Genomic DNA, 27776 nt, shown 5'->3' with positions numbered 1-27776 from the left:
ACACAAAAACCGACACAGAAAACATCAAAAGATGGAAGGAATAAACTAAAAAGCAACCGTTGACACTCAAAGATTTCAAATGATAACACGAAGAAGAATCACTGGTACTAAAAGAAGATGTAAAAGCTCTACCTAAGGCCTTGCAGGAAAACAATTATTCATCGATTGGATGTGTTAAATAAGATGATTCAATATACACAAGCCATGGGGGAAGGCATTACTTATCTACATCAAGCAATTTGAAAGATAGCTAACTAGAAGATATCCATATTTATGTCCATTTCAAAGAAAGAGTATCTATATACCCCCCAAAAATTATTGAATGTTATGAAAACAGTGGCGGCCCTACCTCAACAGGAAATTTCCAGATATTCAAACTAGATTTAGAAGAGGATATGGCACAAGAGATGTAATTCCTGATATTTAATGGATCTTGTTTAAAATCAGAGAATACTAAAAAGATTTTCTTGTATTTTATTGACTATACAGCGATATTCCACTATGTGAATCCTAAAAATGTATGGCTAATATATTGAGGAACTAAAATTCCAAGATACTAATTGCACTCATGTAAATTCCCTGAATAGATAAATGATGTTAAAGGAAAGCAGGGGGATGTTACGTGGTTCAAAATTGGAAAAGATGTGCAGCAAGGAAGTATTATTCTACTTTACTTATTCAGTCTATATGTTGATTAGATAATTGAATATTGAATAAAGGATATTAGAATTAGGGAAAATTCATAACCCGAAATTCGCAGATGACACAACCATGTTTACCAAAGTGAAGACGATTGTAAGCACTCAACAATAGAGATTACAGTCTTCAATGTAGACTACATCTTAATTTTAAGAACAAAAGTCCCTTACAAGTGGACAATTAAGCAGTAGTATGATAAATGGCAAAGAAATTGAAGTTGTCACAGACAACTTTTTGGATCAAAAACTTCATTGGATCAAGAATAAAGGATATGAAAACAGAAATCTAATTGTGTATTGCATTGGGTAAACCTGTTCCAAATACCACTCTAAAGTGCTGAAAAACAAAGATATCACATGGAGGACTAAGGTGCTCCTGATAGAAGTCAAGGTATTTTTCATTTTATCATGTGTATCTGAAATCTGGACAATAGGGAGGAAGGTTTATTTATTGATATATTCTAATTGAGGTATCATTTTTGGAGGGATCATATAAGCAAGAACCAATGGTACTGAATAAGAAACTAAAACCCAAAATAAGTCTCCATGAATGGATGGAAAACCGATTGAAATATTTCAATAAACTGATGAAGCAATGGAAGTATCCATTCTTCAACACCAACAAAGTTGGAAGACAGCCACTATGTCAACTGACAGGAAAAGACCCATATTTGTAACCATTCCAAAGAAAAATGACCCAACAGAATGCACAAATTATAGGACAGTATTGTTAATGTAATATGCAAGTAAAATTTTGCTGAAGATAACCCAACAACTGCTGCAGAAGTACATTGACAAAAAGTTGCCAGAATTTCAAGCCAGATTCAGAAGAGGCTATGGAACAAGGCATAGATATCATTGGTGATGTCAGACGAATCTTTGCTGAAAGTAGAGAATCCCAGAAAGATCACCATTTGTGTTTTATTCTTATGCCAAGGCATTCAACTGTGTGGAGCATAACACGCTAGGGACAGACTTGCAAAAAATGAGAATTCCAAGTCATTTTATTATGCTCACGCAGGGTGTGTACATGGATCAAAAGGCAGTTATGCAAACAGAAAAAAAAGTAATACTGCATGATTTATGTATAGCCTTTGAATATGAAATGTTCTTTTATTGAGTATGGACTTTGGTTCTTTCTTCTTACCTACAAAATATTGCAAATATTCAGATTGTGTAAAACTTGTTTCTACACATGTAAAAGATGAGACTTGTATGGCCAATACCTGCACCCTTTTTGTATAGGTTGCCTTACTGATTACATGTATAGTTACTTGCCTTTTTGCCTACCAAGAACAAGATACGTTATATGTTAACTAAGGCCCTCTGTCTTTTGCTTGACATAGCTTATATAAACAGCAATCATCAACTGCTGAGTCCAAGAAAGTTACAACGTATGGCTTTCTCTTTTCTGAAAGTAATATTTTATTAGATTGTGAGGAAAATAATGGGTTTTAATTTGTTTGTTTGTTCGTTTTCATTTTAGCCTGGTAAATACATACATCAAATTAGATTTAGTTGTTTGGCAAAACAATTCAAATCATACAACTTTGCTATCAATGATTTATTTTAGAAAACTGTAAACTTGTTATGCATTAAAAATACTTTCATATTAAACAATATTTTATTTCTTTTTCACTTGTGTAATAGATGACAATGTATGGAACATAATAATAATAATCCTGATACAGAAGCTTACCTCATATTAAGAAAGAATGTAAGAGAGCACTAGCGTTTGTTGTTAATCAAGTACTAGAAATGTGATATTGTTTGGGATCTAGTCTATTAACACTTAATTTGCTAAAATCCAAGCTAACAGTCCCCTTTGATCCCTCACTTGCCGTAAAATTCCTTTTGACCTCAATCAGTAAGGATGTTCCAACTCAGTAAGTTTGGGGAAACAGGGCCATGTTGATAAGCAATGGAGCCTAAGACATTAGGAAGCAAAAGTCCCCAGGATGTCTCCTTTGCTCCATTATTTGAAAACCATTGTAACAAACCTATTGAACATTCCCTTGAACTTGCAGCATGGTTTAGAACATATAACTTGTTATATTTTAACTGAATTTTCAAATAATTTGGAGGTATAAACCCCACTGTTTGCTTTTTCTTGACTCAACTTGGTGATTGGCTATAGTAGTGACAGGCATATAGGACCTTATCTGCAAGAAACCATATCTATAATTTTATTCTTAGAAATGTATATCTTTATTTATGAAAATCATTTACTAGTCAGGTTCTCTATTATCTATTGTCAGTGGAAAGAAGTCCAGGACTAGACTTTGTTGTTGTTGTTGTTGTTTTGTAACAGGGCTGGATGGCTAACTGAGAAAGACCTATTAGATTCTCCCACCTGGATAACTGAATAAAAGATATAGCAACACTAGTCAGTTTTCATTTGGTCCTAGAAATTGGTAAGTCATAGGTTTGGCCTTCCATTTTGTACCATTCACATGGGAAGGATGGGTTATCTCTCTGTGGACAGCATGTTAGTCAGGATGGATCAAACACAGGGGTGGTAGCTTCAGCGTTTCCAGAAATCTCCTTGGCTGCTGATTCTGACCTCCAAGAATATTGGTATCCTTCCTGCTGTTGAGTTTCCTGGATACCTAATATCTACACAATAATCAAACTTTCTTTTTTCTTTAGTTAATTTGAGAAATTCTACGTTTGTTCACGTTGATCGTAATCTTAGAAAGCACAATTCAATAATTAAAGAAATACCAAATTATTAAAATGTTCCTATATTCTGTAGTTAGGAAAGTTCTGATTATTGAGTTAGGAATCATGTGTTCAATAAATACATACTGTAGCAGAGAAAATAGTCATTCAAACAAAAGTTTCCCAAAATGTTATGTTACAATAAATTATATGTAAGATAGTCTATAAGCACACAAAAAGGAAGCACCTAATCGTTTTTGGGCTATGAGGGAAGTGTCATTTCAAGGATAGGCTCAGTTCTATATGACAAGGCTGAAAGAACAGCCAGAGATAGGCAGATGGGAATTAAAGAAGAAACTTACACAACGGGAGCAAGAATTTGGAGACAAGAAGTCCTACATATACATAATAAAAAGTACTGTTTTATTTATTTTTTATTTTTATGTCTCCTATGCAAGAGTAAATATTATGAGAGGATAATTTATTTTTATCTTTTTTACTTCTTCTACAAAAGTTTCTGTGATAGGGATTGGTTATGGTAACGCAATATGTGAGTAAAACTGTATTGTGTCTCTTACTTTTTAGCACAGGTCTGAGTCACTTGAAGGGTTATCTAAAACAGATTGCTTCATCACTCCTACTATGTTTCATTCTGTAAGACTGGGCTAGGAGCTGAGAATTCTCATGCTTAGCAAGTTTTCAGGTGATGCTGATATTGCTAGTCCAGCCACCACCCTTTGAGAACCACAGACACAGTGTATTAGATAGAGACAAGTTTTACGTATATTTATAAAGCAGGGATTTTTATAGGATATATAACTTAAAATTGCATGACCAAAGTTCCTCTGAGAAGCTCAGATGGAAGTAGATAGCAATGTATGTGTCTACTTAGGCCTTGATATAATGTGAGATGCAAAGTTATCATTCAATTTTTGGCAGAGGAATCACATAATCTTATTTTTTTACTTTAATTTTTTTAGCTGCAGAATCAATCAACGTCTCTGCTTAATAGATATGGTAGAGAGAAGAAATAGAGAAAGTAGAGTGGTTTGGCAGGAACCCAAGATTTGTACAGTAGAACTATGTTCCATAGGATTGTCAAGGAAACATAGCAACAGGCCACACATCTCAGGCGCCTGTAGGAGGATTCGAATCTCTAGGCTTTTAATTAGAAGCCAGGATATTTCACTGTTTTCACCACCTTGGGACTCCTATTGCAATAATATCATGAAGAAGATGGATGGCAGTTAGAATGAGGTCGAGAGCAGTCTTTGTTAGTGAAGCTATGATTGGAATAGAGGTGTCGAGGACTATACTGTAGACAGAGATGTCAAATTAACTCATGAACTAAAAGATTGGCGTGGGATGCAACAAAAGAAAAGAACTAAAAGAATAGCAGAATAGCTAAAGTGATCCTAGAATTTGGTCTTAGTGCTTAGAAGTATACATGAATTTACAGTATCTAGGGGAGGAAATGGATTAGGGAGGGCCATAAGGTCAGTGTGATGGTTAGGGATTAGGTTAACTAGACCCGCTTGTCTGGGGATGGTGTTAAACCTGTCAACCAGTGGTAGCTTGATGACACCTCCTTGGGGATGTGACCTTTTGTATAGAGATGATTTCTCTGTGCCACTTTGCTGTCCTCGCCGCTGGGGCTTCACTGGGACTCTGTGTCTGCTGCTAGGGGCAGCCCCATGTTGGCCAATGGAGCTGGAGAGCCGCTGGTGCCCTGTCATGCTTCTCCTAACTTTGGAGCCTCGTGATCTCCTTGCTTTCTGCTTCACCTTTGGCTTCACAATCTTGCGACGACATGAGTATGAAAAAGGCCGCAGGTATCACTGGACCACTGGAGCCACGATGGAAGCCGCTCTAGTTAGGCCTGAGGTTCCTTCTTGTAGTGTGTAAAGTTGTTTCTTGACATAAAGTTCTTTCTTGTACATAGATGAGTGTCACTTGTTTGTCGCTCTAGACCAATGGTTCATATCCTTCCTAATGCCACGACCCTTTAATACAGTTCCTCATGTTGTGGTGACCCCGCCCCAACTATAAAATTATTTTTGTTGCTGCTTCATAACTGCAATTTTGCTACGGTTATGAATGGAGCAACCCCTGTGAAAGGGTTGTTCGACCCCCAAGGGGGCTGCAACCCACAGGTTGAGAACTGCTGCTCTAGACAAATTAGCCTAATACAGCCCATTTCTAACATGTTCATTCTGAGATGTTCATTGAAAATTGAATTAGGGCTCTATATTAGGGTGTTGTGTTTAACTGTCTAGTATTCAAGGTAGAAACCTAAGTTCAAGATACCAGCTTGCAAGTCGTTGCTGTAAGGCAGTTAGTATAAACTGAAGAGAAAATTACCTAAGAACCAAGATTAGGTCTGCTTCTTTTGAGATAGCATTTAAGACGCGAGATGCTATTCGTCGCTTATAGCCAGGTGGATTTTTTTTCACCATATTTTGCTATGGCACCCTTATTTTCAGTTATCTCCTTATGAAGGAGAATACTGAGGCTTCAAAGTGAGGAGTCAGCCAAATTCGTAGGGAAGATGCACACCAGCCTGTATGATCCAAAGTTGATAAAGAATAAAATCCAAATCCAGAGGAAGGAAACCAAACCACAGCCCCAATTCCAAACACCCATTTTAGGGATTTTAAAGATGATAACGGAAGCCCAAAATCCATTTGCAGGCTTCCTGAGTGGGCTGAGTAGTGAATCCCCACTGACCATAGTCTACGAAGGTAACTAGCCTTTATCTTAGAAGTGTTTGTGTTAATATCAGGCAGGCAAAGAGTACCGACAAATAGATTCTAGCAGCTCTAGTTAGGCCTGAGGTTAGTACCTTGTCTTAGATCTCCCTTTTGACCCATTTTTTAATTTATTCTGTTTTTCAAAACTATTATCCACTTTCTTTTATTGATATGTTTCTGTTTTATTGGGTCATTGTTTCTGATCCTTTTCCATTTTTTTCTTCTTGTTGTTGTCTGTCTTTGTTTTGTATGTCTTCCTGTACTTGGGAAGTCTGGATAGGAGAATCTATGAAGACTGTAACAGGATAATAATTACCTGAGACACGGAAGAGGCAGTAGAGGGAAGATGGAGAGTCAAAAGGATGTAAGCGGAAGGAACACATACTCCAAAGTGGATTGTGTTGATGAATGCGCAAACTTTCATAATATGTGTGAATTGTTGAACTGCATGATATATTCATTAAATTTCAATTTTTCAAAGAAAAAAACACCGAGATGGAAAAGGTTAGGACAATCAGGATGGAGGACTGTCCTATAAGAATTAGAAGCAGTAATCAGTGATGCAAGCAGAACCAAGAAGAGATACTTTCCTGGAAGCTAAAACCAAATAAAAAAAGAAAGAGAGGGTCCAGAGAGACAGAGCAGTAACAATAAGAAGATCAGTGCAGGGTGTAAAGCAAACGTTAAAATAAAAGTCACTGTGCGTAGCGGACCTTTGTTTGGTGTTCACACGGGGGAAAAAAGGTGAAGACTCATCTGTTTCAACATTTCCCTACACACTCAGCTGCAGATCTTATTTCCAAAAAGAAAACAGTCATTGATTTAGAGATGAAACCAAAGAGAAAAAATGCATTTCCTGTAGAAACCACCGGTCTGTTCTGATGAAGCTGAACCTCTTTAGCTCTATAAATATAAATTATTTAATGACAAGAAAGAGCATGGTGCTTTGAATACAGGTGCTAAACACAAGCAAAGAAAGTAGCTTATTTTCTGAGATAAGGAAAATAATTATGGACATTTTTTTCAACATCTAAAAAGCAGGTTCCATCAACAACGCTTGAAAACAGCAAGCTAGTTAGCTTTTATAAAATGAAAATAATAATGCACTTTGAAGCAGAACTCAAAATTATCTGTCTTTAATAGGAAGTCATTAAGTATTGTCACATAATACAAGACCAAGTGCTGAGTGACATTTTCAATTGGGGAAAAAATTAAATAGTATCCTATCAACGGGCAAATAACAAGTTATTCTTGGTGATGAAACTAATTATGGCATATTATCGATAGTGTGTACAGCTTTGAGAGGAAGGGGATTTACTAAGGATCTTTAACTGCACAAGAACATGTGGGGATGCAAATAGTTCTCACCAAGATGACAGTTTTTGCTGGAGTATTAAGAATACATTTGTGGTAAATGGTAAAGCAGATGGTTAAAGAAAAATATTTTGTCAAGTTTGTAATATAAACTGCCTAGTTGTAGGCAAAACGACTTTCTCATCATTAGAAGGAGCAAAGATAGAGAAATAAACATAAGCTGATTTTACTAGGATAAATTTCCTTTAGGATTTTGTATACCCACTAATTTGGGTATCTGAATTTCACCAATTAGTCAATTGTGCCTATATTCAACATTGTTTATTGAGCTCCTATTATGACGATGAAGCATCATTTCTGCTTATATGGCATAAAGGAGGTAATCAGAAACAAATTGTGATTTCTAGGATTTAACAATTTGTGCTTGCTAGTTACTATTGAATTGAGTCATGCTCATAGCAGCCGTCTGTATAACAGATTGCAATGCTGAATCAATAATTGTTAGGATGGACGGAGTGCTTGTAGCAATGACCTGGAACATAGGAACACTTATGGGATCATGCGGGATCAGGCAGTGATCCCTTCTGTTTTACAGAGGGTCGCTGTAATTTGGAATCAGCTCAATGGCACCTAACATCAACAGTAAAATTAAGGCATGTACATAAATTAATTCAGCACTAAATATTTATTAAACCCTCACTCTATTTACTGGAGAATCTAAGAAAATGAACACAAGAGCTTATAAAAAGGAATTAAAACTTATAAAGTAATGTTAGTTGTTCTTGTTGTATTCTATCAAATTAATTCCCCTCACAGTGACACTGTAGAACAGATACGTACTGCCCCACAGAATTTCTAATGAAATTGAAGCAGCCTTTTCTCCCTAAGAGGTGTCAACCTTTCAGATCATGACTTTTCAATTAACAGTCAAGCATTTAATCATCGTGCCACAAGGGAACATAATTAATTAATAATAGGTGATTATTATGAATAGTTAATAATGGTTTCTATTCTAGAATGCAATAATGATAGAATAATCTGAAAGGTATTGCTTTTTACTCTACATCAGTGTTCTTTTAATTATTAACAAATTTTGTGGTTTATTTTCGTTATCATTATAGTTCATCACAGCTATTGTCAGTTGCAGGCAGTTAGCTATGAATCATGGAAACCTTAGTTACAAGAGAACAAAATATCTAAGCTCCTTAATACCTAACCTACCAAAATACCTAAGCTATCTGCATAATCATTGTGCTTAAAGTGCCTGGCAAATAAAGAGGCTCATCTTATAGGACTAACTTGGACAATATTCATTTGTGATCTATAGAGTTGTAATAGCCTAGTTTGAGAAGTAATTTTCAGATCTTTATTTCAAGCCTGTTAAATCCAGAAATTCCACCGAAACTTGTATACCATGGATGACCCTGATGATACTTGAAAAACCAGTAACATAGCTACCAGAATAATAAATACATGCAACAACCATCAGTTTGACACACTGACAGGTAGAATTTAATAATACACGTGACTATTATATCTATTGTGATTTTTATTGCTAACCCTTTTATGAATTATCTTACTTAATTATCAAAACAACTCAGAATGAAGGTACTAGTAATAAGCAGGTTTTCTAAATATGTAATTAGGGCTTCCCTCATTCCTGTCACCACAATTTGTCTATCAGTCTATCTGACTGTGGTGGCTTTGTGATGCTGTGATATTTGAAGTTTTATCCCTGGTATTTCAAATACCATCAGAGTCACCAAAATGTAAATAGATTTTAGCAGGGCTTCGAGACTAAGAACAAACCAAAAAGAAGGGATAGCCTGTCTATGTCTGAGGAATTAGCCACCAAAAATTGTGCATAGCATGAAATATAGTCAGGTGCTAAAAAACTTCATGAATAGTATCAAATGTTTGTCAAACATAATGCCAGAAGATGTGCTTCTCAGCTCAGAAGGCACTCAAAATACGATGAAAGAAGAACTGCCTTTTCAAAGTAGAGTGGACCATAATAGCCTGGTGTCTTTAGGGTAAAGTCTGCTGGGGTAAAACCTTGTGGATCTTCATTTGCTGATGGGGAATTACTAAAAATAGAGTAAAACAGCTACATATATCAATTAATAATCAGAACTTGGGATGTCTACAATACGAAATTTGGAAAATCAGAAGTTGTTAAAAATTAAATGGTACTCATAAAAATTGACACTCTAGGCCTTCATGAACTGAAATGGACTGGTATTAGCTATTTTAAGTCAGAAAAATAATATGATTTACTATCCTGGAAATACCAGATTCCAGAGAAATGGTGTGATATTCATTGTCGAAAAGAACAATGATCTAGCTCCAAGTACAGTGCTGTCTGTGATAGGATAATATCTATCCTCATACTAGGGAATACAAGCAATCCAATTCTTATTCAAATTTATACATCAACCAATAAAGCTATAGATGCAGAAATTTAAGAATCCTACCAAAGTTTTTAGTATAAAACTGATCAAACAACCAAGAATGCAATAGGCAATTGGAAAGTGAAAGTTGGAAACAAAGAGAAGTGAAAATATAGCCTTCATGGTAGAAATGAAGTTGAACATGACATGATAGAATTAGGCAAGACCAGTGACTCCTTTATCACTAATATTCATATTTTCTTTCAATATCAACAAATTAGGCAGCCAAACATGTGGACTTCTCCAGACATAATACACAGAAATTAAATCCACTATATCTGTAGGGAGAAATAATGGAAAAATCCAATATCAGCAGTTAAAACCAGATCAAAGTCTGACTGTGGAACAGACCGTCAATTGCTCCTATGAAAGTTCAGGTTGAAATTGAAGAAAATTAAAGCAAGGTCAAAATGGTCAAAAATGACTTTGTGATTATTCCAGCTGGATTTTGGGGATATCTCAAGAATAAATATGACACATTGAACAGTGTGGCAGTTACATAATCTACTATCAACTTGAGCGAAGGGGTGGAGTCTACCATATCAGTCAAGTCATAGGCAATGAGGCCTCTCATTGTGTGGGCATAGACTTCTCAGGATTCTTGGAACTCCTACCTTCCTCCCTGGGGGAGGGACACACACTCTCCCTATGAGACATTCCTGTTGACGAGTTACATGGTGCTACACTAAGCCAGAGCCCTAGAGCTGGAGAAGCCACATGAAGATCCATGTCAGCACTGAGATGCTTCCACTGCCACTGGATCAACAATACTTTCCACCCACTAGCTAGTGATCTTACTGCATTCAGCATCATTGCATACGCTGCATGAGTCTGAAGAGGAATGTATAGTCTGGTTTCAGACATATAGGTTAATAACAGACTTATGGACTTGATTTTTACTGGGATGGGAAGTTTTCTTAATATGCTATTACTCTTTACATAAAGCTCTTTCTTATACACATATGATTGTCTATGAATTTGTTTCTCTAGTCAACTTAGAATAACACATTATGGTGGCAGTAGTGGGGTACTAGAGAAACAAATTATACAAATGAAGAGTGGATGCTTCTTTAACTTCTACCTCATGGTAGTTTTTCTTCTTTGGTAGCCAGCCGCAGAAACCAACATTAAGTCCAAGATATGGGACCATGCCTCAGGATGATCACCCTGCAGTTTGGTGGCAAGTCAATTACATAGGACCACTTCCATCATGGAGGGGCAGTGTTTCATTAATGGAATAGACACCTACTCTGGATATGGATTTACCTTCCCTACATGCAATGATTCTGCAAAAACTACCATTCTTGGATTTACAGAATGCCTCATCCACCGGCTTGGCATCCCACATAACATTGCTTCAGATCAAGGAACTCGCTTCACAGCAAATGCAGTGCAGCAGTGGGACCATGCCCATGGAATCCACTGGTTGTATCATGTTCCTCAGAATCCTGAAACAGCTGGCTTGATAGAACGATAGAATGGCTTTCTAAGGACACAATTACAATGCCAGATAGGTGGCAACAACTTGCGGGGTTGAGGGAATGTTTTCCAGGAGTCTGTATATGCTCTAAACCAGAATCCAATATACAGTGCTGTGTCTCCAATAGCCAGAATTCATGGGTCCAGAAACCAAAGGGTGGAAGCTGGGGTGGCACCACTCACTATTACTCCTAGTGATCCACTTGAGGATTTTTGCTTCCTGTCCCAGCAACCCTGTGTTTCTCAGGCCTGGAGGTCCTGGTCCCGAAGGAAGGAACTCTCCCACTTGGAAACACAGCATGGATTCCACTGAACTGGCAGCTGAGACTTCTGCCTGGCCATTTGGGGCTTCTCATACCTTTGAATCAATAGGTCAGGAAGGGTGTCACTGTACTGAGTGGTGTGATTGATCCTGATTACCAAGGAGAAATTGGACAGGTGCTACATAATGGAGGTAAGGAGAATATGTCTCAAATCTAGGAGATCCCATAGGACATCTCCTAGTACTACCATGCCCTGTGATTGAAGTAAATGGAAAATTACAGCAACCCAATCCTGACAGGATGTCTAATGACCCAGAACCCTCAAGAATGAAGGTATGGGTCACCCCATCAGGTCAAAAATCACAGCTGAGGTGCTTGAGAAGAAGGTAGTTCTACCTATCAATTACGACCACATGATCAATTTCAAAAGCAAGATTAGTGAATATCAGTTTATTTTCTTTATATGTGCTTATTGAATATCTTTCATTTGTTCATGTATATTGTCTCAGATATAATTTGACTCAGTGTGTTTTCATTTATGAATATGATAAATATTTGATGTTAAGTATAAGTGTTATTCAATTAATGTCTGGAACTTATATATGGCTAAAGAGTTGTGTACAGGTGCCAAGTTGGCATGGGGTGGATTGTGATAGGTAGTTGTTGTTGTTTTTTGCCAAACTGGGCAGTGAACACAGGACTAGAGGATAAAATGAAAACAGGATGACTGGTATGAAGTTCATGACCTAGCACAAGGGGGCTAGGGTTGTTGAGAATTTGTGATAGGGCTCATGGTCTAAAAGAAAGGTAATCAGACGTCCCGCTTTTGGCGGGACAGTCCCAATTTTTAACAATTTTTCCCACATCCCGTGGCATTTTTAAAAAGTCCCGATTTTTGGAAAGAATGCATGACAAGATAGGGTATAAAGTTTTCGGCAACCATGTGGCTATTTCGCCAGGATATTAGTTTTATCAATGGTGTCCCACTTTTGTCCCTCTTTATAATGTTAAAATCTGGTCACCTTATAAAGGCAAGGCAGCCAATGGGCACCCTCGTTTTGCTAACTGAGACAGCCCACATTGAGTTGACCAGAACCTGATCAGATGAAGAGAAGGTTTTTGAGCCTGTGAACTGGTGCTTACTCCTGCTGATTTCATGGATGGCCTTTCCTGAGTTGGCTTTGCTTATGGATGAAGGCTTCACAAGGTTCCACCTGAAATGAAGATTGTTCACATCAAATAATATGTTTGTCTACTCAGAGTACTGGGTTGATGTAATTGAACAGGATAGAAATCAGATACCCAAAATGAGCCAGATAAAAGCATGAACTGGCTGGCTTATAAACTTTCATAGGTGGGAAAATATGCTCATAGGATTATAGGATTAGAGTGTAGGTATTCACTTAACTGCAACTGTTAGGCATAGAATATTGTTGTTTTGTTCACTTGTAAAATATTTTATTTAAATGAGGTTGGCAAATATCGAATTGTATGCATTTTAGTTTTATCCTGTTAGGTGCAGATGTGATTTTATAGTTGTTTTGTTTTAAAATAATATATGGCTAAAGAGTTGGGTAAAAGTGTCAATTTGACAAGGGGTGGTTTGTGGCAGTGTCATAATCTCATCAACTTGAGTGGAGGTGGAGTCTAGCCTGTCAATCATGCCATAGCCAATGAGGCTTCTGTGTGGGCATAGTCTTCTCCTGAGGATTCTGGGAACTCCTGTCTTCCTTCCGGGAGGTGGCACTCACTCTCCTTGTGAGATATTCTTATTGACAAGCCATATGGAGCTGTGTTGATAAAACTAGAGTCCTGGAGCAAAGGTTCCACATGGAGACCCATGTCAGCCCTGAGATGCTTCCACCACCGCTGGATCCACAATAGTTTCCACTCACTGGCCTGTGATCTTCCTGCCTGTGGCCTCATTGCATGTGTTGTGTGAGTCTGAAGAGGAATTTATAGACTAGTACTGGACATATGGACTAAGATCAGACTTACAGAATTGATGTGGACTGGGCTGGGATGTTTTCTTAATATATAATTTCTCTTTATATAAAGCCTTTCTTATACACATATGAGTGTATAAGAGTATGAATTTGTTTCTCTAGTCAACCCAGACTAAGAAAAAACACTAATGACAGAAGACCTGATGAATTGTGGGAGGACATCAAGAACATCATATATGTAAAAAAAGCAAAAGATTATTAGAAAGACAAGAAATAAAGAAAAGATATAAACAAATGTTGAAGAGCCACTATACCAAAAAGAGCTAGTTTGCATTCCATTTCAGGAGGTAGCATATTATTAGAACTGAGGGAAGAAAGTTTAAGATGGACTGAAATCACTAGCCAAAATCAAGGCTTACGCAATTGATGGAATCCCAACTGAAAGGTTTCAACAAGCTGATGAATTACTGGAAGCACCCACTCATCTATGCCAGGAAATTTGGAATTTGGCTATTTGGCCAACTAATGGGAAGAGGTCCCTATTTAAACTCATTCCAAAGAAAGATTACCGAACAGAATGCTCAACTTATGATATCACATTCAAGTAAAATTTTTTCTGAAGATCAGCCAACAATCATTTCTGCTGTGAATTGACTGGGAGCTGCCAGTCTTACGACTATACTTTTTTCATTAGCTATGCAAATATATTCTGTTATGTGGATCCTAATAAACTATTGGAATTCCAGAATGCTTACCTGTGCTTACGCAGAACCTGTGTATGCCTCAAGAAGCAGTTGGGTGAGAAGAGCAAGTTTTAACTCAGGAAAGTTGTGCATCAGGATGTTTTCTTCTCACCTTATTTTCTCACTTTGTGTGCTTAGCAAATAATCAGAGAAGGTGAATTATAAAAACAAGAATGCAACATCAATATTGGAGGAAGCCTTATTAACATTAACAATCTGCTTTATGCAGATGACACAACCATGTTTGCTGAAAGCAAACATTGAAGCACTTGTTGATGAACATAAAGGATTTCAGCTTTCAGTATGGATTACAACTCAATTTAGAGAAAACAAAACTCCTCAAAAGTAGACCAATAGATGATATCATGATAAAAGGAGTTAAGATAGAATTGTAAAGCATTCCCTCTTGCTTGGATACACAATAGTTATTCCAATGCTCAGGGAAGCAGCAGTCAATACATCAAAGGAAGCATTTCATTAGGTAAATCTGCTACACAAGACCTCTTTAAAGGCTTCAAAAGCACGAGAAATTTACATTAGGGACTAAGGTTCGCCTGAAGCAAGCCATGGTAATTTCAATATGCATGTGAAAGTTGGACATTGAATAAACTAAACTGAAGAAGAATCCATGCATTTGAATTGTGATGCTGGTAAAGAATGTTGAAAGTACCATGGACTATCACAATAGCAAGCAAATCTATCTTGGAAGAAATACAGCAAGATTGCTCCTTGCAGAAAGGACAGCAATACTTCTTCTCACCTACTTGGAACATGTTGTAGAAGTCAATCCCTATAAAAAGACATCATGCTTGGTAATGTAGAAGGACAGCTAAAGGGAGGAAGATCCTCAATGAGATGGATTGATCCAGTGGCTACAACAATAGGCTCAGGCATAACTATGAGGGTGGTGTAAGATGGGCTGTGTTTTTTCGGTTATACATTAATTAAACCTACCAAAATCAACATATTTTAGAATAAGGAGACATCGTGGGTTGGTCAGTTTTGTATTGATCTACTAGCCACAAGGGCAGTAATTGAATCACCAGCATCTCCAAAAAGGAATGAGGCATTCTATTCCCATAACGATTTACAGTCTCAGGACCACTAGGGGTAGTTCTATTTCATCCCAGCGGATCACGCTGAGTTGGATTTTACTCAATTACAATGGATTTAGACATTGTATAATACATATCAAAGACTACAGTATGAATTACAGAAGAACAGAAAGAAAATAGAGATTCTCACATTAGAAACAAATATAATAAATATAGAAAAAATTGAAGTTGTCAAATATTTCATTTTACATATATCAATGCTCATGGAAGAAACAGTCAGAAAATCAAATAATATATTGCACTTGGCATGTCTACACCACAGTTCTCTATAAGCTGTTAAAAATAAAAAATGTTACCTTAAGGATTAAGGTGTTTATGGTAGTTACACAATTCATGTACACTTGCTAAAAGAATGAAGGGTGGGAGTTCAGCCTGTCAATCAGGTCACAGTCTGGTGATGCTTCCTTGTGGGTGTGGCCAAATCATGAGGTGTCTGGAATCTTCCTGTCTTCCTACCTGGAGGCTGACCACACACTCTCCCTCTGTTTTTGTTTTCCTGTGGACGAGCCATGTGGAGCTACGCTGAGACCTGAGCTAGCCATGCGGTGGAGACTGACAGAGACAGCCTGTGATGCTTCCACGGGCTTTGGATCCACAAGTGTTTTCACACACTGGCCTGTGATTTTCCTGCGTTTGGAAATCTTGTATGTACTGTGTGAGTCCAAAGAGAAATGTATAGACTAATATTGGATATAGAGGCTATTAGAGAAGTTATGGATTTGGTCTGGACTGGATTGGGGTGTTTTCTCAATATACTATTTGTTCTATGATATAAAGCTCTCTCTTACACATATGAGTGCCTCTGGGTTTCTTTCTCTGGTCAACTCAGTCTAACACAGTGTTCCTGACATGAGCCATGGTAATTGGAATTGCCTCATAGGTTTACGAAAGCTTAACAATTTAATTATGAAGAACAAAGAAAAATTGATCCATTGAATTATAGTACTGATAAAGAATATTAGACATATCATGAACTGTTGGAAATGTGGATGATCCTTAGAATTGAGATGCTGAGACTTCCTCTTATATGCTTTGAATGTACTACTTGGAGTATGTTCGAGGAGAGACCTCATGCTTGGTAAAATGGAGGGTAAGCAAAATCTTTCCATATGCGTGACAAAGGAGAGGGTAGTAGAGTGGAGGAGGAGGAAAAATGTGATCAACTTTAATAAATGTGCCATTACTGAAGAAAATTGGATGCCTCCAGAGTAGAATAAATACATTTGAATTAAGATGCATATATTTTTCTAAAACACAATGTATATTCCCTGCCACTTGATTGTTCTTTATGTTGTTGTGATTGTTAGGTGTGACCGAGTTTGTTCCAAACAACAGTGACCCAACACTGTTCCAAACAACAGAACCAAACACTGTTCAGTCCTATACCATTGTCATAATTACTCCTGAGCTTGGGCTCATTTTTGCAGCTGCTGCTGAGATCAATGTCATGAGAGGCCGTCGTCTCTCTGCCTGCCCTCTACCCAACAGAATGTTCTTCCCTAGGGACGGGTCTCTCGTGACGTCATGTCCAGAGCATATAAGACAAAGTCTCCCCATCATTGCCTCTAAGGAGCACCCAAGCTGCACTTCTTCCAACACAGATTTGTTTGTCCTTTTGGAAATACATGATGCTTTCAATATTCTTTGCCAGTGCCACAATTCAAGTGCATGATTCTACTTCAGTCTTCTGTATTCAATCATGACTTCTCTGCTGTCACCTGCCAAAACCTAAAACTATGAAGCTTCACTTTCTTCTACTCACAAACAAAATAACAGAGTAAATCACAAAATGTGCATATATAGATCTGTATAGATATTTATGTTCACTATTTTCCTCTAATTATTAAGTAGAATCTAAAATGGAATTTTGTGTTTGCTGTGTTTTTATAATGAATATAATGATAACTTCTTAGCTCTTTCTGCATAATGTTTTTATTTCTTGCCTCTTCCTTTTTTCTTTCTTTTGATAAAAAATATGCTTATTCAAATTTCTATGTGTTAAGCCTGCATTTTAAAACTCCACATAGTAGAAACTAACCATTTCATAAGAAAAGAATAGACAGTAAAATATCATTCTTTTTTATTAAAAAGTTGTTTTAGTAAAACATTTGCAACTTTTCATAGTATACTTTAAAATGCCATATATGGAGTTAACTTCATATCTCCTTTTTAGAATAGGTATAAAAATTGCAGTACAGAGAACATAAAAGGAGGTTTGAATTTCTCTAATTTGCATTCCATTGTCAAATCTACTTTTCTAACATGTATCTTTTCCTCATTCTTTCAGTACATCACAAAATTACGTAACAATGCTGAGATGATTGGTAAGGCATTTTTTGAATGTCACTGGCAAATTTGAAACATTCTCTCAGATCAAATAGAATAACAAGGCTAGCTTCCCTCTTTGTTGAGAAGCTCACTAATTTCAGCACTGGGCAAAGTCTCCTAGACACTGATGTCCCCTGAGGGAGTTGAGCTAGTGCTGCTGCTGTCTTTTTGCTTGCGCACCTTACATAACTAAGAAAATTACAGTGATACTGCTTTCTCCAAAGCAGGGAACAAAAACTGTCTCAGGCCTCTTCCCAAAGACAGATGGACAATGACGCTCTCTAAACTTCACGTCCCCCTATTCCCGTCGGTGGTTGTTGTTGGAAATAACATGAAAAAACATATAGCTCTCTATATATTTCACTACCAGTGAGAAATATTTCCTTTCATTTAATTTTTGCATGGTCCATTTTACTCTTTCATTTTAAAAATATGTAGCAATGATACACAATGTTGCATAAGTGAATATTAAGATGTGTTTTCAGGTCTGTCAGGAAGGTTGCCGTGGTTGGTGGTTCTCCAGTGAGTTCCCACTCACAGTGAGCCTATGCACAACTCAACAAAAAACTGCAGGGTCGTGTAATCATCTCACAATTTTCGTTTGGTCTAAGCCTATCGATGCAGCCCCTGTGAAAAATCATCTTCATAAATGCCTTCATATTTTCTGGATTCTTGCTTTACCAAGCTCATGTCCCTCTCCAGGGACTAGTTTCTTCCAACAAGCCCAAAGTAGTTGAGACAAAGCCTTGCCAAACTTGCCTCTAAGGAGTCCTCTGGATATACTTCTTCCAAGACAGAACTCATTGTTCTTTTGGTAACAAAAGAACACTTCAACAGTGTTACTTTCAATCTTCTTCACCAACACCGTAATTCAATGAAGGTAGAGGTTACAATAAAGATATGTACAAATGCGCTTTACACAATTGATGTATGTATGGATTGTGATAAGAGTTGTATGAGCCACTAATAAAATGATTTTTTAAAAAAGAGTGAATAATGCTTGAAGGTTGTAAAATTCCTGGAAAGAGTCAAGATTTCATGAAACTTCTTGCTCATCATTATTACAAATGTCTATAACTTAGTACTTGTATACTTATAAAAATATACTGGAAAATATTTGACAGCTCATACAATTCAGTAGTTCAATCGCCTTAATAGTAGTTATATGAACATCTCCATGGTCAATTTAAGAATATTTGCTTCTATTTTGAATTCATTGTTTGCAACTCCCAACCTCACCTCAACCTACCCCACCAAATGCCCTAAGAAGCCATCCATGTATCTACACGACCAGCAGCAGGGAAGGAGAGTTCTTATCTCACCATGTCTCCTCCAACATTTGTTGCTCTCTGATTTTCTGATCGGTGCTGTCCTCAAGGGTGTTAGGTGGTATCTCATAGTTGTTTGAATTTATATTTCTCTGATGGCTAATGATTGGAAGCATTTTCTCATGTGTTTGCTGGCCATTCAGGTCTCCTCCTTAGTGAAACATCTTTTCAGGTCTTTTTCACACTTTCTCAGGGAGTTAACTGTTTTCTTCTTTTTGCAGGCTAGGAGGGTATTGTAGATTTTAATAATGAACCCTCGTCTGTTGTGTCATTACTAAAAATCTTCTCCCACTTGGTGAGTTCTTGCTACTCTCTGGGTAAAGTCTTTAATGCACACATGTGTTTTAGCCTTAGTATATCCCATTTGTTGATTTCAGCTTCATCTCTTTCTATACCTTCAATGTTAGTCATCTTAAATTTGTTCTTGTGCATGGGATGAGGTAAGGGTCTTATTCCATTTTTCTATGGGTGGATAGCCATTGTTTCTAGAACCACTACTTAAAGTGCCCCCCCCCCACACACACTTGATGATTTTGGGGCCCTTGTCAAATATCAGTTGTCTATATGCTGTTAGTTTTCTTTCTGGATTTTTGTTATTTTCCCTTGGTCTGAGTATCTGTCATTATTCCAGTACAACACTGTTTTGACCTCTGTGGCTGTGTAGTAGGTGTTAAAGTCAAGTAAGGGGAGATCTCTGGCTTGTACTTCTTGTGGAGTACTCTGCTAATTCTGGGCTTCTTCCCTCTCCATATGAAATTGGTGGTCAGTTTTTCCAATTCTTTGAAGAAGGTTGTTGGTATATAAATCAGGATAGTATTAGACTTACATATTGCCTTGCATAGGATTGACATCTCTGAGATATTGATTCTTCTGATCCAGGAGCATGGGGTATTCTTCTTGTTTGTTTTTTAACATTTTATTTATTTATTATTAAATGATACTTTTATTGGGGAGTTCTTATAGATCTTAAAACAATCCATACATCATTTGTGCCAAGCATATCTGTACATATATTGCCAACATTATTTTTTAAACATTTACTTTCTATTGTGTCCTTGGTATTAGCTCTTCTTTCTTTCCTCCCCACCTCCACCCCCACATTCACGTGATTCCTTGACAAATTTAAATTATTATTATTTAATATTTGTCTTCTTCCCTCCATGATTTCTGTTGGAGAGAGGCAGGTGTGATTTTATTTCAATCATTTGGATCATTTCCCCCTTCCTCGCCTCCTCTTACCCTGTCCTCCTAGTATCACTATTTCCATTCCTAGTCCCGAATTTGTGTGTCATGAGCTCTTATCTCTTATCTGTACCTGTTTACATGTTTCAGATCTAGCCTGTATTGAAAGGCAGGACTAGGGTCATCATAGTGGGGGGTGAGGAAGCCTCAAGGAACCAGAGGAATATTGTGTGTCTCATCGGTGCCATACTAAGCCCTGGCTTACTCATTCCTTCCTTGTGACCCTTCAGTGAGGGCATGTCCTATTGTCTACAGATGGGTTTGGTGTTTCTCCTCTGCCCCATCTCATTCTGAACAATATTTTTTTAATTTTTGGGGGGTCTTCTGGTGCCTGATGTTTCTTCCATTTGGGCTTGTTGCTTCTCTGCAAGATGGCTTCTTGTTTATCTCCAAGTCTTGAAGACCACAAATGCTATATCTTTTGATAGCCGGACACCATCTGCTTTCTTCACTACATTTGTTTATGCACCCATTTTGCCTTCAGTGATTGTTCTGGGAGGTTAGTATCACAGAATTCCAGATTGTTAGAACAGAGTGTTTTTGCATTGAGGGAGGGCCCAAGCAGAGACCCAAAGTCCATCTACTGCCTCAGTGTATGATCATATAGATATATGTACATAGGCTAATACCTCTATTTTTATGAATGAATGTATTTACATATGCATACAACTATGGTCCTTTATTTTCCCCTTATTTTCTTGTTGAGGGTGTTGAGGTTTGTTGCTGTCTGCACATCTTTTTGGAAGAACTCTTCACCATGTTCCTGGGAGAACATGGGGCTCTGAGCTCTTTTTCTTTGTGACTGGTAAGAGTGTTTTGGGGGACTACCTGTGGCCTACTATGGTGGTGGGTTGGACTGCTGCATAGGCAACTTGCCATGACAACTCAGTGGTCGGAGATGGTGGTGGGTCTTGAAGGGTGTGCTGAGGATGGGGACTGTAGTATGCCACTGGGCCAGTTGGGACAGGCCTGCAATGTGAGCATGGGCCTGCTCTTTCCTCTTTTACCACAATCTCTTCCAATCAGTCGACCAGGTATATATTTTTTTAAATTGCTTTGCATATGTGAATGAGTGCATCTAGTGCTTCATCTGTTTCCTGAATTATCTCCATTGGTGTTCTGTTAATTACTACAGTACTATTTTTCAATAATGTGCTCACTGAGCTTGCAATTTATCCTTCAGTATCATCAGTTCTTGGTCTCTTAAAATGATTGAATGTTGACTAGCTCTTTTTGATATAGGTACTCTGTTTAGGTCTTCCATCTTTTTTCGTTTTGATGCTTCTTTCATTGTTCACTATTTTGCCTATAGTATCATTCAATATTGCAATTCAAAACTTTCATTTTTTCTTTTGTTTTTTTTTAAGTTGAATATATGCTGTGTGTCTTCTTCACTTTTGTTTTGCTAAATCTAGGATTTTTGCATATTTAATTATAACTCTTTGTCTTCTCAGGCTGCCTTTTGAAATTTGATGTTCAGCTCTTTCATGTCATCATTTTTTCCATTTGCCTTAACGACTCTAAATTTAATAGCAAGTTTTAGAATCGGTTCTGACAGCCACTTTGATTTATTTTTATTTCTTTTCTGTCTTTGTAATGCCTTTTTGCTTTGTCCATGTATGATGTTCTTGCTGCCATTCCACAACTCATTAGGTCTTTTTTCATTAGTGTTCAATAACTCAGAAATCTTTTTGAGTGGTTCTCAAAATTCAGTTGGGGTATGATCAAGGTTCTAAGTTGGCTCTTTTGGACTTATGTTAATTTTTCCCCCTTCAACTTGCACTTACATGTAAGCAATTGTTGATGGTTTCTTCCACAGTCAACTCTGGCTGCTGGTAAAGAGTATCTTCATCACCTTTCCCAGAAATTTAGTCAATTTGAATTTTGTGTGATCCATCTTCATACATCCAATTTTATTGGTTACATTTTTTGTTTCAAAAAGAATTCACAATGAAGAATCTTTGGCTTTGCAAAATTCTATCATGTCTTCTCCAGTTTTATTTCTACTACCGAGTCCATATTTTTCCAACTAGTATTTCTTTTTTGTTTACAACATATGCCTTCCAATCACTAATAATTATCAATGCATCTTGAATTGCTTGGTTGATCAATTTCATACTGAAGACTGATAGAATTCTTTAACTTTGTCTTAAATCGATAGTTCTTACATTTGAATAATGGTTGTATTTATAGAATTTTCTTATATGCATATAGAAGTTATTCTGTCACAGACATCATTTTACTTCAGCGAAGAACTTGATATGTCCTTTTTGTCAATGAATGCATTGCCACTCCTCTTAAATTTGCCATTCCCAGAATGTTACAGAAAAAAAATCCTGAACATGGAGAAAGAATCATCATAACACAAATAATATCAGAGGGAAGAGCTTTTATTGATGGCAGAACAATGGAGGACAAATGTCCCAAGTCCAAGAACTCCCTGAGCAACTTAAGTTTCTATCTTATATAGGATTACATAGGGATAGATGCAATGGGAGTAAGGTAATCATTGTGTCTCTTCTGCTTTGGTGGTCTTCCACCATGTCGTTCTCTTATTGGCAAAACTACAAAGTGTTACACATAGCTGGGAAGGGTTTCACAAGGTAAGAAACTGTAACTTGAGCTATAAATACCAAGCATCTTCTCAAAACTGGACTTTAGGACAGGCTGCAAAAATCTTATGTCAAGGATTTCTTTCCCCAGGAATAATAAAGGATATGATTATATGATTAGAATAATCAATACCAGTCCATCTGCTCAGTAATGTCTTGCATAGTGTCTTTTATGCGTTCTATTTCATTTTTGATTCCTTCCAATATTCCTAGATTCATACTTGATACAGTCCAAGTTCCAACTATTAACAGATGTTTACAGTTGTTTCTTCTCATTTTCAGTTATGTCCTAAAAGCAGATGAATGTCCTCAAAACTTTACTCTATCCACATCATTAGAGTTAACTTTGGAAAGCAGCTCTTTCTCATTCATTGTATGAGAACCTTTACTCCTGGGGTGCTCATTCTCTAGCACTGAACTTGACAACCTTTTCCGTCTCTTCATGGGACTTTCATGGCTCATGGCTCAGAAGAGGACAGTTCATTTCTCCTTCCTAATCTGTTTCTAATCTGGAAGCGCTGCTGAAACCTGTTCACCTTTGGTGTTTGAAATGCCAGTGACATAGCTTCCAGCATAATAGCAACACAGAAAACATCACAGTATTACAAAATAACAGATACATGGTGTGTGTATATACACACATGTATGTTTATATAAATTTGTTTGATGATTGTATAATTACACATTCTAATATCTGTGGAAAATGTATAAATAACCAATCCCTTATGTACATTGCATGAAGAAAGAGGATATTTATGAAACTAAATTATCATTTATGTATTTTGCAATAGTACCACATAATAAAATCATTTCCACAGGGGAGAAATGAGAAAAAGTTATTTGAATATTGGAACATATTTCTGCATAAATATCATGTGTTAGGTCAGGTTGACCAGAGAAACAAATTTATTGACACTCATATACGTATGAGAGGTTTTTATATCAAGAATTAATTATACATCAAGAAAACATCCCAGCCCAGTCCAACTCAAGTCCATGAATCAGATAATAGTCCATAGTCTCCCTTCATACTGACATGCCATGATGCAGAATTTAAAAATATTAAATGCCAGTGGGTGCACAGCTGTGCAGATCCAAAGTCAGTGGAAACTACTTCAAGGTTCCAGCAGCTGTCCTGGTGGCCAGTCGGAGAAAGGTAAAGCGAGAGAGAGTGGGAGGCTGGCCTCCAAAGTTCTACAAATTTCAGTAGCACTTCCAAGTGAGGTCATTAGCTTGGGATCTAATTGACAGGCTAAACTCCACCCCTACACTTATAGATCTTCAAGTTGACATGAAATTATGTAACTACCTCATATTGATGTATTTAATCATGAGGAAAGTTCAAGAACTTTAGACTCTGAATCACAAAGCTTGTGTTCTTATTGTTGTTTTTTACTGTTTGTCCATTGGTTTTGTTTTCAAAAAAAAGACTCCAAATTCATATATAATTTATAAATATTATTTTATTAAGTCTTAAACGTATATAAAAACAAGATGATGACAAAATAAATCATCTGGATGAAGGAATCCATCTGTAGGGGATTATATTTAGGTCTACAGGATTCAGAATTAGGTGAATACTTACATATGACAAGAGAAACAAAGAAAACTATCATAAAATTATGATTGACAGTAGATAATTTTGTAATGTGTGCAGACAGTTATATAGAAGTGGACAAGTGCCTACACGGGGATGTGTACACTATGGCAAATTAGAATCGATTACAGGATTAACGTATGACTCAAAACTTTGTGACTCTAGTACCCAAGTTTCATTGAAGGCACGTCTAGGCAAGTTCCTGGGGACTTAGTAGATAGCCACAGTTGGCTAAGCAAACACACTCTTCCTGAGAGCAAGGCTGCCTAAGTAAACACACTGTGTCTGAGGGTAAAGCTATTGTATATTGCATGTCATTGGCACGGAAAAATCTGCCTAGAGCAGTGCTTTGCAACCTTCCTAATGCTGCAAATATTTAACACAGTTCCTCATGTTGTGGTGAACCACCCCCCAACCCTAAAATTATTTTCGTTGCTACTTCATCACTGTAATTTTGCTACAGTTATGAACCAGGCAACCTGTGTGAAAGGGTTGTTCGACTCCCAAAGGGGTCGTGACCTACAGGTTGAGAACCACTGCTCTAGAGCTTGCAATGATGTGGAGACTCAAAAAGGGTTTATGGATCCCCTTATAAACTGTGGTCTTCCCCAAACCTGGTCCTCAGAATTAAATTCTACTCCAATTAAGATTGAGGAAATTGTACATGATTTTAAACACTCGCACTTGAAATCTAAGTGTGTGTGTGTGTGTGTGTGTGTGTGTGTGGCTGCATCTATAATGCATTCTGGTAATTATTATTATTTGCTTGACAAATTAGAAATTACAATTTTTCCAAAATACTGAAAGGTTTTCCCTGTGGAACTGTCCATGGTAAGAAGTGTTCATCTGTGTTTTTCCTGATATAGTGCAGTTTTACTCTTTTTTGTTTTATTTTACATTTTCCTAAGTTTGCATGCTGTAAGGGAAAAATATCGAGTAAACTGCTAAAAGAAGGATGGAAATGTAATTGGATTTAACTTGCCATTGAATTGGGAGATATGATATTCCTGAAGGCACTCTGAACAGTTGTAAAATTCCTAGCTTTATGAATCTTGATTACTGTAATTAACATGTATGTGTATTCTGTTAAGAGTTTTCTGAAAAAAGTGTATCTACACAAGCAGTTTTTATATATAGGCAGTCCCTACATTACTAATATCAGACTTAAAACAACTCAAATCTACCCTTTAATATTATGTAAATTTACTCTCTTTGAAAATCTCAAAATAAGCTCTGCTTGTAACACTTTCTTCATCACAATCAGCTTTACTTACTGAACTTACAGCTTTTGAATCATTACAAAAGGCTCTGAGCCTTTTCTTGCACTAAAACCAAATACAAATCCACTTCTGTCAAGTTGATTGGGATGAATTCTGATCCTACAGCAGAGTATAACTGCTCCATATGGTTTGCAAGTCTTTGATTCTTTTAAACTGTAGTAGAGTTTACATGCTAAGCACCCTAATTTTCAAAAGGCTAGGTATGACAGTGGCAGCCCAAAATTCATTTGCAGAGTCCCCACATAGAGTAAGCCTCCAATGAATGCCTTCGGGTCATTGACCAATAATGTAGATAATCTTGGCCTCATGCAGCGTGCACTTGGAAATCAGATTGCCTCCACACTTTTCTAGTCAGCCCAGGGAGGAACATTCTCCTAGCGCAGCGGTTCTCAACTTTCCTAATGCTGTGAACCTAATACACTTCCTCATACACAACTTTAGAATTATTTTCATTGTTACTTCATCACTGAAATTTTGCTACTGTTATGTATCAGGCAACCCCCATGAAAGGACTGTTTGACCCCCAAAGGAGTTCCAACCCAAAGGTTGAGAACTGCTCTCGTAGGGGCTTGTCTAAGGATGTCAGTATTAATGGTCACATACTCATGAATCACTTCTCAGTAGTCCCTTGACTGACTTCAACAGAATGTGGTGGATTGGTCTTGTTAGGTCTTCTATCTAACAATGTTCATGTCCCAATCATGGCTCTATTCCTAGTTCGGTTTTCCCACTAACGGTGATGTATGGCTCTGCCACCAATCACAAATATGTGACAGTTTCCTTTATTCCATGTCTTATTTAATTAGTGTCCCTGTGTTAACCCTGGGAGCCATTTTGACCTCGTGCTAATGGCCTCCCTCATCCATATGTCTGTGGCTTTGTGCTGTCCTTATCCCATTTGAGACTTAATAGGTGCTCTCCTTAAGGTACATATTTATAGTGGGGTCTCTTTTGTACCCTAAAGCAGCATGAGACTTTTACTCTTATAACCAATGCTTAACTAACGGTGACACAAAATTCCTTATGCATCAAATAAAGACCAAAACCCCCACTGCTCTTGAGTCAATAATGACTTATAGGTGAACCACCCCCAACCCCCATAGGGTTCCCTTGGATTGTAAATCTATAAAGGAATAAATCACTTCATCTTTCTCTCAAGGGACAGTTGATAGGTTTGAAATGCCAACCTTGCAATGAGTAGTCAATCACCTACCCAATAGCATTACTAAGTTGTATTTTATATACTATAGTGAAGTGATAAGAACTGTATACATATATTCTTAATTGACCTACATATTCCAGTTAATAGCACATTTAGCAATGGATCTCATTGTTAATTTAGGGAAAGCCAATAGAAGAAAATATTCTCTGTACACTCCAAAGAACATTACACAAAACTAGCTATTATCAAGTTCATGGGTTAGTACATTTTATCTAATGCAAACTTTATTTAATCATGGGAAGAAGAAAATGAATATGCTGTTCAAAGCAGTGAATGATTAAATATGATTCTTCTAGCCCTTGCCTAAAGACCTCTTTACTGATGAGTCTGGGTAAGATGATGGGGAAAGATCAGTTTGGATTAAAGTGATACCTCAGTTTTGAGCATCTCCACATTCTAACTTTCCACTACTGAAACAGAAAATTTGAAAAATAATTTGTTTGGCATTGTAACTTTGTTTGATATTTAAATAAAAAATCTGACTTCAAAAATACCTGTATTTTTCACAAATCTAGCCAAGGACACATAGGGGTGAAGCTTCAATTTAAGTGCTTCTCTCACTCAGACAACATATAGTGTTTGTTTTAGTGCATTAAAACATTCATCAGTGCATTTTAGTGTGTTAAAAACAGACTGACAGTTCCAGGGTGGGCATGGGAGAGGAGGAGCTGAGGATGGGTGAGTGGGGCAGGGAATGGTGAGCTAACAAATTCAGGGACAGGAGAACATCAAGGGATCTAAAAATCAA

Source organism: Echinops telfairi, unplaced genomic scaffold (genome assembly GCF_000313985.2).
Source record: "Echinops telfairi isolate 266 unplaced genomic scaffold, ASM31398v2 ScPeMD7_7468;HRSCAF=8506_0, whole genome shotgun sequence".
NCBI lineage: Eukaryota > Metazoa > Chordata > Mammalia > Afrosoricida > Tenrecidae > Echinops > Echinops telfairi.
This window is presented reverse-complemented; position numbering follows the sequence as displayed.